The 10,962-nt window shown below is 43.8% G+C and overlaps 1 pseudogene; it reads left to right on the top strand.

Annotated features, from left to right (window-relative positions):
* Positions 1–10,566: 10,566 nt before the first annotated feature.
* Positions 10,567–10,684, top strand: LOC126482599 (5S ribosomal RNA; annotated as a pseudogene).
* The last annotated feature ends 278 nt before the right edge of the window (positions 10,685–10,962 follow it).

Raw genomic sequence — 10,962 nt, 5'->3', positions numbered from 1 at the left:
GATAGTTCCTGTGAATTATTATGGGTGGAGGTTACACTCAACAACCGAGCTAGGTTAATAATTGGCTCCTTTTACCGACCTCCCGACTCAGCAGCATTAGTGGCAGAACAACTGAGAGAAAATTTGGAATAAAGTTCACATAAATTTTCTCAGCATGTTATAGTCTTAGGTGGAGATTTCAATTTACCAGATATAGACTGGGACACTCAGATGTTTAGGACGGGTGGTAGGGACAGAGCATCGAGTGACATTATACTGAGTGCACTATCCGAAAATTACCTCGAGCAATTAAACAGAGAACCGACTCGTGGAGATAACATCTTGGACCTACTGATGACAAACAGACCCGAACTTTTCGACTCTGTAAGCACAGAACAGGGAATCAGTGATCATAAGGCCGTTGCAGCATCTCTGAATATGGAAGTTAATAGGAATATAAAAAAAGGGAGGAAGGTTTATCTGTTTAGCAAGAGTAATAGAAGGCAGATTTCAGACTACCTAACAGATCAAAACGAAACTTTCTGTTCCGACACTGACAATGTTGAGTGTTTATGGAAAAAGTTCAAGGCAATCGTAAAATGCGTTTTAGACAGGTACGTGCTGAGTAAAACTGTGAGGGACGGTAAAAACCCACCGTGGTACAACAACAAAGTTAGGAAACTACTACGAAAGCAAAGAGAGCTACGCTCCAAGTTTAAACGCAGCCAAAACCTCTCAGACAAACAGAAGCTAAACGATGTCAAAGTTACCGTAAGGAGGGCTATGCGTGAAGCGTTCAGTGAATTCGAAAGTAAAATTCTATGTACCGACTTGACAGAAAATCCTAGGAAGTTTTGGTCTTACGTTAAATCAGTAAGTGGCTCGAAACAGCATATCCAGACACTCCGGGATGATGATGGCATTGAAGCAGAGGATGACACGCGTAAAGCTGAAATACTAAACACCTTTTTCCAAAGCTGTTTCACAGAGGAAGACCGCACTGCAGTTCCTTCTCTAAATCCTCGCACAAACGAAAAAATGGCTGACATCGAAATAAGTGTCCAAGGAATAGAAAAGCAACTGAAATCACTCAACAGAGGAAAGTCCACTGGACCTGACGGGATACAAATTCGATTCTACACAGAGTACGCGAAAGTACTTTCCCCCCTTCTAACAGCCGTGTACCGCAAGTCTCTAGAGGAACGGAAAGTTCCAAATGATTGGAAAAGAGCACAGGTAGTCCCAGTCTTCAAGAAGGGTCGTCGAGCAGATGCGCAAAACTATAGACCTATATCTCTGACGTCGATCTGTTGTAGAATTTTAGAACATGTTTTTTGCTCGAGTATCATGTCGTTTTTGGAAACCCAGAATCTACTATGTAGGAATCAACATGGATTCCGGAAACAGCGATCGTGTGAGACCGAACTCGCTTTATTTGTTCATGAGACCCAGAAAATATTAGATACAGGCTCCCAGGTAGATGCTATTTTTCTTGACTTCCGGAAGGCGTTCGATACAGTTCCGCACTGTAGCCTGATAAACAAAGTAAGAGCCTACGGAATATCAGACCAGCTGTGTGGCTGGATTGAAGAGTTTTTAGCAAACAGAACACAGCATGTTGTTATCAATGGAGAGACGTCTACAGACGTTAAAGTAACCTCTGGCGTGCCACAGGGGAGTGTTATGGGACCATTGCTTTTCACAATATATATAAATGACCTAGTAGATAGTGTCGGAAGTTCCATGCGGCTTTTCGCGGAATATGCTGTAGTATACAGAGAAGTTGCAGCATTAGAAAATTGTAGCGAAATGCAGGAAGATCTGCAGCGGATAGACACTTGGTGCAGGGAGTGGCAACTGACCCTTAACATAGACAAATGTAATGTATTGCGAATACATAGAAAGAAGGATCCTTTATTGTATGATTATATGATAGCGGAACAAACACTGGTAGCAGTTACTTCTGTAAAATATCTGGGAGTATGCGTGCGGAACGATTTGAAGTGGAATGATCATATAAAATTAATTGTTGGTAAGGCGGGTACCAGGTTGAGATTCATTGGGAGAGTGCTTAGAAAATGTAGTCCATCAACAAAGGAGGTGGCTTACAAAACACTCGTTCGACCTATACTTGAGTATTGCTCATCAGTGTGGGATCCGTACCAGATCGGTTTGACGGAGGAGATAGAGAAGATCCAAAGAAGAGCGGCGTGTTTCGTCACAGGGTTATTTGGTAACCGTGATAGTGTTACGGAGATGTTTAATAAACTCAAGTGGCAGACTCTGCAAGAGAGGCGCTCTGCATCGCGGTGTAGCTTGCTGTCCAGGTTTCGAGAGGGTGCGTTTCTGGATGAGGTATCGAATATATTGCTTCCCCCTACTTATACCTCACGAATGTAAAATTAGAGAGATCAGAGCGCGCACGGAGGCTTTCAGACAGTCGTTCTTCCCGCGAACCATACGCGACTGGAACAGGAAAGGGAGGTAATGACAGTGGCACGTAAAGTGCCCTCCGCCACACGCCGTTGAGTGGCTTGCGGAGTATAAATGTAGAAGTAAATGTAGATGTACCCTCTAATAAGGAATGCTAGAAGCCAGAAGGCTCAGTGTGGTGCAAACGTGTGGAGCAAGCAGGCAACCATGCCACGGGGACGCACTCGTCCTTTCTAGAGCCAACTGAGCGAGTTTGAAAGGGGTCAAATCGCGGCCCTCCGAGTGGCAGGATGAGTTGGACGTATTGCGTCAGCTGTGCAACGATGCTGGTATCAGTTGTCACATGGAAATTCTCACACCAGTAGACGCGGTTCTGGACGTCCACGCAGTACAGTCGTTCTACGGGACTGGCCTATTGTAAGGACAGCAGTGACAGATCGTGCAGCTAGCACACCACAGATTAAAAAAAGAGGGTTGTGAGCCCAGATGGGTCAACACGAAATGTTGTACAGACGCACACATCGCTAGCTCTTCTTCCACTCACGCCGTAGCCTCGACGTGCCGTCCAATCGCTTGGAGTGCCGCGTCGTAGTCCTCATTGACGAAAGCAGTTTCTGCCTACACGCAAGTGATGGTCGTTTGGACGTACGACGTAGGTCTGGTGAGTGCCGTCTCGTACAGACAGGCTGGCCCTATTCCAGGGGTTGTGGTCTGCGGTGCGATACGCTACAACTCCCGTTGCACTGCCGCTGATTCTGCAAGGGACGCTATCCAGCGCTAGGTACGCGCAGAATGTTGTTAGACCTGTTCTTTTGTCGTTCTTGCAACAGGAAGGTGAGGTGATGTCTTGTTTCAAGGATAATGTTCGTCCACACACTGTTCGTGAAACTCAACGTGCTCTGCAAGACGTGCATAAATTCCCTGGCCTGCGCCATCTCCGGATTCGCCTCCAATCGACTACGTGCGGAATATGTGAAGTGATTCGTGCGACTCGTCAACCAACAACTCCACAGAATTACGTGAACACATCGAACAGGCGTGGAATAACGTATTACAGGACAGTGTGTGCTATCTGTACGATCGACCGATGCTGGAGTCGGCGCCTGCGTTGTCGCCAGTGGAGCCTACACCACGTACTAATATGGGTGTTTCACCATGAGTCGATACCTGGTACCTCAGAATCGCTTGCGCGGTTGATCCGTAAATGTAATCATTTCATGTACTCCATATACGCTGTTTTAACAATAAATCTTGAGCGAACTAGAAATCTCTAAAAGGGTGTACTAATTATTTTCCAACAGTGTACGTGCAATACAAATGATCATAGACGCCTTTTGTCTAAGGAAGTCCCAGCTGTCTTTAATTTTCCGGAACATTTACAACAAAAGAAGAAGACAAAATTTTTCTACCAGCACCGAGAAAGCGAACTTTTGACAGTTTGGAAGATACACACTTACCATGTGCTACTGATCACTACTTTAAAGTATTATTAATGAATGATCAGCAACACATAGTACGAAAGCCCGTAATTTAAGTTTTCAAAAGCAAAGCAGATAGCCGGACGCGGTGGCCGAGCGGTTCTAGGCGCTTCAGTGCGGAACCGCTCGACTGCTGCGGTCGCAGGTTCGTATCCTGCCTCGGGCATGGATGTGTCTGATGTCCTTAGGTTAGTTAGGTTTAAATAGATCTAAGTTCTAGGGGACTGATGACCTCAGATGTTAAATCCCATAGTGCTCAGAGCCATTTGAACCATTTTGAAAGTAGATAAAATTGCTTAGGATGTGTGGCACACTAGTTGATACCTTTTTCCCCAGAAAATATGGCAGCTCAATTTCCCTTAAATATGGCGGACTTATAGCCACTATTAAATTTAATCTCGTTGACGTCAACCAATGCTGAGTTTTTCAAACATAAGAAACACAGACAATTTTGATTTCGAGAATTTACTTCAGCGCGAAACAAATACTTCGAATTACAACTTTGATCATCAATCACAAATTAATAAAAGAGACATTCCTTGGGAAGAAAACGAATCGAGCAAGTATCGTGAAAATGAGCTCTACGTCTGTAATGCACACTATGACACACGGCTCGAAGTAAAAAGAAATATTTGTCTTAAATAAATGGTAGCTAGTATCGGAAAATACCTTTTACTCATATACAGGGTGTTTCAAAATGAACAAACGTTTTTTAAGGGTTTGTAGCATTTATTACATTTAACTTATAAATAACACATCAAATGAAAGAGCATCTAAAACAATTTTTCTTACAAGTGTTCAATGTGAGCACCATTCACACATCGAATCGATAGACGAGTTCTTCCCAAATTTTGATAAGTGTGCCTATTAAATGGTTGCAACAATGCTGTTTCTGAGGTCGGATAGATCAGCTGATAGCGGAGACACATGCACATGATCCTTTGTGAATCCCCAAGGGTAAGAATCACATGGCGTCAAATGGTGTGTGAACATGAAGCTCTGCCATCCAGCACCTTGTGGTCAATCCAGTGGTCGGGTATGATGTCGTTTAAACATTCGCGTACTGAGTTATGTCAGTGAGATGGCGCACCGTCTTGCTGCCAAATAAATTTCTGTGATTCAGCTTCTTCCAGCTGAGGGGAAAGAGTCATAGTTTTAGAGCATCAAGATGAGAAACATCAGTTACAGTTGCTTCACCGAAAAAGTTGAGAGGAGTCTCGTTGCGATTGCACCATCTCGTGGGGATTTGCTCCCAGATACACACATTATTTGTGTACATATTTCCATTTAGGTGACATGTCGATTCCATCACTGAAGAGGACACGATCGAGAAAATCTTCATCGTCATGCAGCAAAATTTCATTTGCGAAGTTGGCACATAAATCGTAGTCTTTAGGCTTCAGAGCTTTTAACAACTGCGAACGGTAAGGACGAACAGATTTCTTGGGGCTACGTGTGAAACATTCTTGCTCGTTCAAGACGTTCTCCAGTCACTCTTCATCGTTCCTTGATCTTCCCTTTGCGCAAGGTTATACAAACAAATCTGTTTCAGGTTCTCTATGATTTGATGTGTTAATTATAATTATCAGTTGAATCTAATAAATGCTACCAAGCCTTAAAACCGGTATATTCATTTTGAAATACATTCCATATAAATAACGAAAACAGTTTCATAACATTTTGTGAAGAAACAGTACATCTACATCTACAACTACATTTATACTCCGCAAGCCACCCAGCGGTGTGTGGCGGAGGGCACTTTACGTGCCACTGTCATTACCTCCCTCAATCAATTGGAACCTTCCGTTCCTCTAGAGACTTGCGGTACACGGCTGTTAGAAGGGGGGCAAGTTCTTTCGCGTACTCTGTGTAGAATCGAATTGGTATCCCGTCAGGTCCAGTGGACTTTCCTCTGTTGAGTGATTTCAGTTGCTTTTCTATTCCTTGGACACTTATTTCGATGTCAGCCATTTTTTCGTTCTTGCGAGGATTTAGAGAAGGAACTGCAGTGCGGTCTTCCTCTATGAAAAAGCTTTGGAAAAAGGTGTTTAGTATTTCAGCTTTACGCGTGTTATCCTCTGTTTCAATGCCAGTATCATCTCAGAGTATCTGGATATGCTGTTTCGATCCACTTACTGATTTAACGTAACACCAGAACTTCCTAGGATTTTCTGTAAAGTCTGTACATAGAATTTTACTTTCGAATTCACTGAACGCTTCACGCGTAGTCCTCCTTGCGCTAACTTCGACATCGTTTAGGTTCTGTTTGTGTGAGAGGCTTTGGCTGCGTTTAAATTTGCAGTGAAGCTCTCTTTGCTTTCGCCGTAGTTTCCTAACTTTGTTGTTGAACCACGGTGGGTTTTTCCCGTCCCTCACAGTTTTACTCGGCACGTACCTGTCTAAAACGCGAAAAATCACAACAGACAGTACGAATCAAGAAAAAATATTTGTCGTAAATAAATCGACGCTGGCATCTAAAACACATTTCAACTATGTAGCTCAGGTGGAGACTTCAATAGCAAACACAAATATATGTATCAGTAGTAAACCGGAAAGGTTATTCCACAAGAACTTTAACAGAATGAAAACGAACCGAGTATCATAAGAAAAAACTTCAGTTGTAGTGGAGAGCACGACAAACAGTAAGAATTTTAAAAACAGTTATCGTAAAGAAAAACACACTAATAATCGACTAAATACTATTAGATTGCTCTGCAAAACTTAAGAACGAGATAGATAAAATGACGTAACGTATTAATTACTTGGTGTAAATGAATGAAAGTGCGGGAGTATGTTCCCAGAGGCTTTCAGTCGTGCAAAGAAAGTACGCCACGTGGCCACGTGGCTTGAGGTTAGCGTGACCAGCGCCAAATGGGGCTGGCTCTGCAACACGAAACAGTTGAAGGAACGGCAGAAGACTGTGTTATTCTGCGAGCAGTTAGGCACTGTGGTAGGGTTCTTCAATACAACATGGACCGGAGACAACATCTGGATGACTTTCCACGGGGGAGAGTCATCGGAAAATAGGAAGAAGTGTGACAAGTGCTGCCCAGGAGTGCGGAATTGCTCAGAGCATTGATTCGAGTGCACGGGGAGCCTTCCAGACCACAGGCACTGCCCGAAGGAGAGCAGCTGGTCAGCCACGATCAATTACAGGATCAGATGAGCGCTACATTGTGCAACAGGCAAGAAGGAATCCACGTAAAACAGCGGGTGCGAATGAAGCCTCATTTAACAAGAGTCCAAGACACGCGACCTCACGCTGCACAGTGGCACGGCGACAGCAAGTGTGTGATCTCTTTGCCCGACGACTGGTACCTTGGATTCTGTTGACACCCGCACATCGGCGACACCGTTCGGTATGGTGCCAGGAGCAAGGGGAACGGATCAGCGAGGAGTGTGGTCGCGTGTTGTTCTCGGATGAGAGCAGATTCAGTCTGAGTAGTGGTTCTGGACGTACCCCATACGGGAACACGTAATGCAACCAAAAACATTGTCGAACATGGTCGTTTTGGAGGTCCAGATGTTATTGGTTTGAGAATGCATAATGTTGCACGGGCGTACTGACCTCCAAATCATTAACACTATACAGTCGTCAGTCAACGTTACAGTGATGTTGTACTTCTTCCCCATGTACGTCATTTCAGGGGTGCATTAGGCCCTGACTTCATTTTTATGGATGACAATGCTCATCGAACACAGGAGGTGGAAACGAGAGGTTACTCGGAGAGTGGACCTCCCTGCCCGTTCCCCCGAATTAAATCCCATCAGAACGAGTGGGATGAGATGGGGTAACACGTAGCGGCACGTCCAAATGCTCCAGTGACCATCGAGGAGTTGTTAACTGCGCTGGTGGAGGAGTGGAAAGCCCTACCACAAGAACTCCTTATCAACACTGTGGCCAGCAAGGAATGCGATGCACAGTGTGCACTGCTGCCCATGGTGATCACACTCCCTGTTAACAATCATGTGCCGTCTTTTGTAATTTGCAGGGTACCATCATAATTCGCGGTGTCTTCAGTGTAAGTCTTTGAATAAAGTGTCATTTCTGTTCGTTCCATTCCGTATTTCTCTCAGTTATCTTCTGTACTGTACTGTAGCAGGTTTTTTTCTGTGTACGGTCGAAATTTTCTCGAGCTATACTACTTGGCAGTGGCGCATCATGTGAAAGTTACTTTCGTCATTAAGTTTTGCACGCCAGTGTATTCTCTCCGAAACAGAAAAGACAATACTTTGTTTCTCATACACAGCAAAGATTTCTCTCGTAACGGACGAAAATATGACAGCATATACGAGACAGAATTTGCAAATCGAAATGGACACCAAGAAGTGACGCCACAGCAGCCATTACCATTACGTCATTGGTCAAAGCCGTTGGTTAGTACTGCAAATTCTATCACTTCGCACTTTCACATTCAGATGTATGCAGCCCAAAGACTCTTCACTGTCAAGGTAAACTTAGTTCAATTGCTAAGATAATACAGACAATTTGCTACGATAATACATACAATGAAAGTAGCATTTTTTTTATATACGGGATGTTCAAAAAGTCTCTCCGCAATGCCGTATGATTGTTAGCCGCGCGTGCCGTATGATTGCTTGCCTGGGTTATTTCCCTTCAAGTGGACTCTCCCAACATTCCACTGTTCTGTTTATCTCAGCCAGCGTCAGCAGTATCGTAGGTGCGTGTCTTTATGTGTTGACGTGAACGTTTTAGTTCCTTTGTTCGGATTTTGTCACTGTTAAAATGTTAACCATTGAAGAACGTGTGTTTTTAGTCAAACAAGTGTTCAAAGCTGGCGGTAAATACACAGTTTAAGTTCTTCAAACATTTAATTCAGTTTTCCCGGAGACAACACTCCCCATCACGATGTTGTGCGAGATTTGATTAACAAATTTCGGACTAAGGGGTTTAGTGACACATGCACCAAGTGGTCGTCCTAGCGTTTTGTCTGAGGATGAACTACTCGATATTTCCGAAAAAATGTCCATGAGCCCTAACAAGTCAGTAAGAAAACTCGCCCAGGAAACCGATGTTAGTGTCGGAACGGCCCACACAGCTGTAAGGAAAAAATTAGAACTTTTCCCACACAAAGTGAGAGTCGTGCAAGAACTGATCATGGCAAGAGACTGCATTATTGTCAATGGTTCAAAAATTTCGTTCAACAAAATGGAAGGGATATTCTTAATGAAACGTTTTTCACTGATAAGGCGTGGTTTCGTTTATCCGGGTACATGAACTCGCAAAATTCTCGTATGTGGATGTCCTACAAATCCATTGCGTATTCATGAGAAACCACTTCATTCTGTGAAAATAGGAGTTTCGATTGCAATTTCTAGACGTCGGATTGTGGGTCCCATGTTTTTCAACGAAGCGATAAACGCACAACGATACTGCAGTGATATTCTGTACCCATTCATAGGAGAACTTGCGTTACGTGAAATACTGAACGGTTATTTTCAACAAGTTGGTGCAACCACGCATACAGCTTGCGTTTCAATGTCACTGCTTGCTGATGTTTTTGGTGATCGCATAATTTCACAGGGGCTTTGGCCTCCACGATCGCCTGACCCAACACCACCTGACTTTTTCTTCTGGGGTGCAGCGAAAGCAACTGTCTATAAAAACCGTCCAAGATCCACCGATGAATTGAAAACTGCAATACCGACTTTCACTGATTCTGTTACAGAAGAAATGTTACAGCTTGTGCTTGGAAACATGATTAAACGAATTGAATTGTGTATTCAGCAATAGGGGGGACACTTTCAACATTTAATGTGAAAATTTGTAAGTGAAAATGAATATTCAATAAATTAATAACTTTAATTTCACTGAGTTTCGTTTCGGTATATTCACTGCTGCATACGGCACGCGCAGCTAACAATCATACGGCACTGCGGAGAGACTTTTTGAACACCCCGTATAAGTGTTTTCATATCACTGCGCTTATTAAATATTATGACTATTTGGTGTGTCTTTGTTATTCAGTAATTTGAAGACAACATATTTTTCTCCACCAACACTCTATGTTAATAAAGCAAGCATTTCACCATTGAAACTTCTCTGAAAAAATTTATATTGTCACTGTCCAGTTTATCATTTAGCAACCTGTTACAATGTACCGCGCCATGAATGAAAATGTCTAGTTATACGAATAAGCCCATCAGGCGCCCCTTGTCAATTTTATGTAGCCTAATTTATGAAGATTATTGACGATAGCCTGGAATGGGTGGCCAGTGTCCTTAATGTAGGTGACTATTGCTAATTTAGTACGGTTGTTTTTGTATAGGAATTCATGTGTTGTTCTTCGGAAGTGTTTCTCAGTTAGACCTACGTAGAGGGTTTTGCATCTACACTATCTTGTAACTGCCTGATTGTGTGTGTTTATCTGTCTTTCTGTTTACGCTGTATCACAGTGTGTGTTGCAATTTTTTATGTGTTGTGAGAGCCACGGTAATGCTGGGCGATCTGAAAATATTTGCTACTCTGTAGGGGAGTTCGCTTGAGAATGGTATGCAAGCAGAGGGTTACTCCTTTATTTTCTGGGTAGTAGTGCCTTCATTATTTTTTCCTTTTGTCAATAAGTGTGTCTCTATAGCAATTTTCAGTAGTTATTTGTCCGTCGGGTTTAGTTCCCCCTGCTTCGCATATTTATACGCTGGTATATTACTGGCTGCCAACGGCCTTGTCGCAGTGATAACACCGGTTCCCGTCAGATCACCGAAGTTAAGCGCTGTCGGGCTGGGCTAGCACTTGGATGGGTGACCATCCGGTCTGCCGAGTGCTGTCGGCGCGCGGGGTGCACTCAGCACCGAGGAGCTACTTAATTGAGAAGTACCGGCTCCGGTCTCGGAAACTGACATACGGGCGGGAGAGCGGTGAGCTGACCACATGCCCCTCCATATCCGCAGCCAGTGGCGCCTACGGGCTGAGGATGACACGGCGGCCGGTCGGTACCTTTGGGCCTTCATGGTCTGTTCGGGAGGAGTTTAGTTTTATTACTGGCTCTGTGTACTAACTGTGCACACGAAAGTCCATTTGTCACCCAATAGTTTTATGTCTATCAGTGTC

Source organism: Schistocerca serialis, chromosome 5, assembly GCF_023864345.2.
Source record: "Schistocerca serialis cubense isolate TAMUIC-IGC-003099 chromosome 5, iqSchSeri2.2, whole genome shotgun sequence".
Classification (NCBI taxonomy): Eukaryota; Metazoa; Arthropoda; class Insecta; order Orthoptera; family Acrididae; genus Schistocerca; species Schistocerca serialis.
Note: the sequence above shows the minus strand (reverse complement) of the source record. Positions and strands in the feature narration are given on the sequence as shown.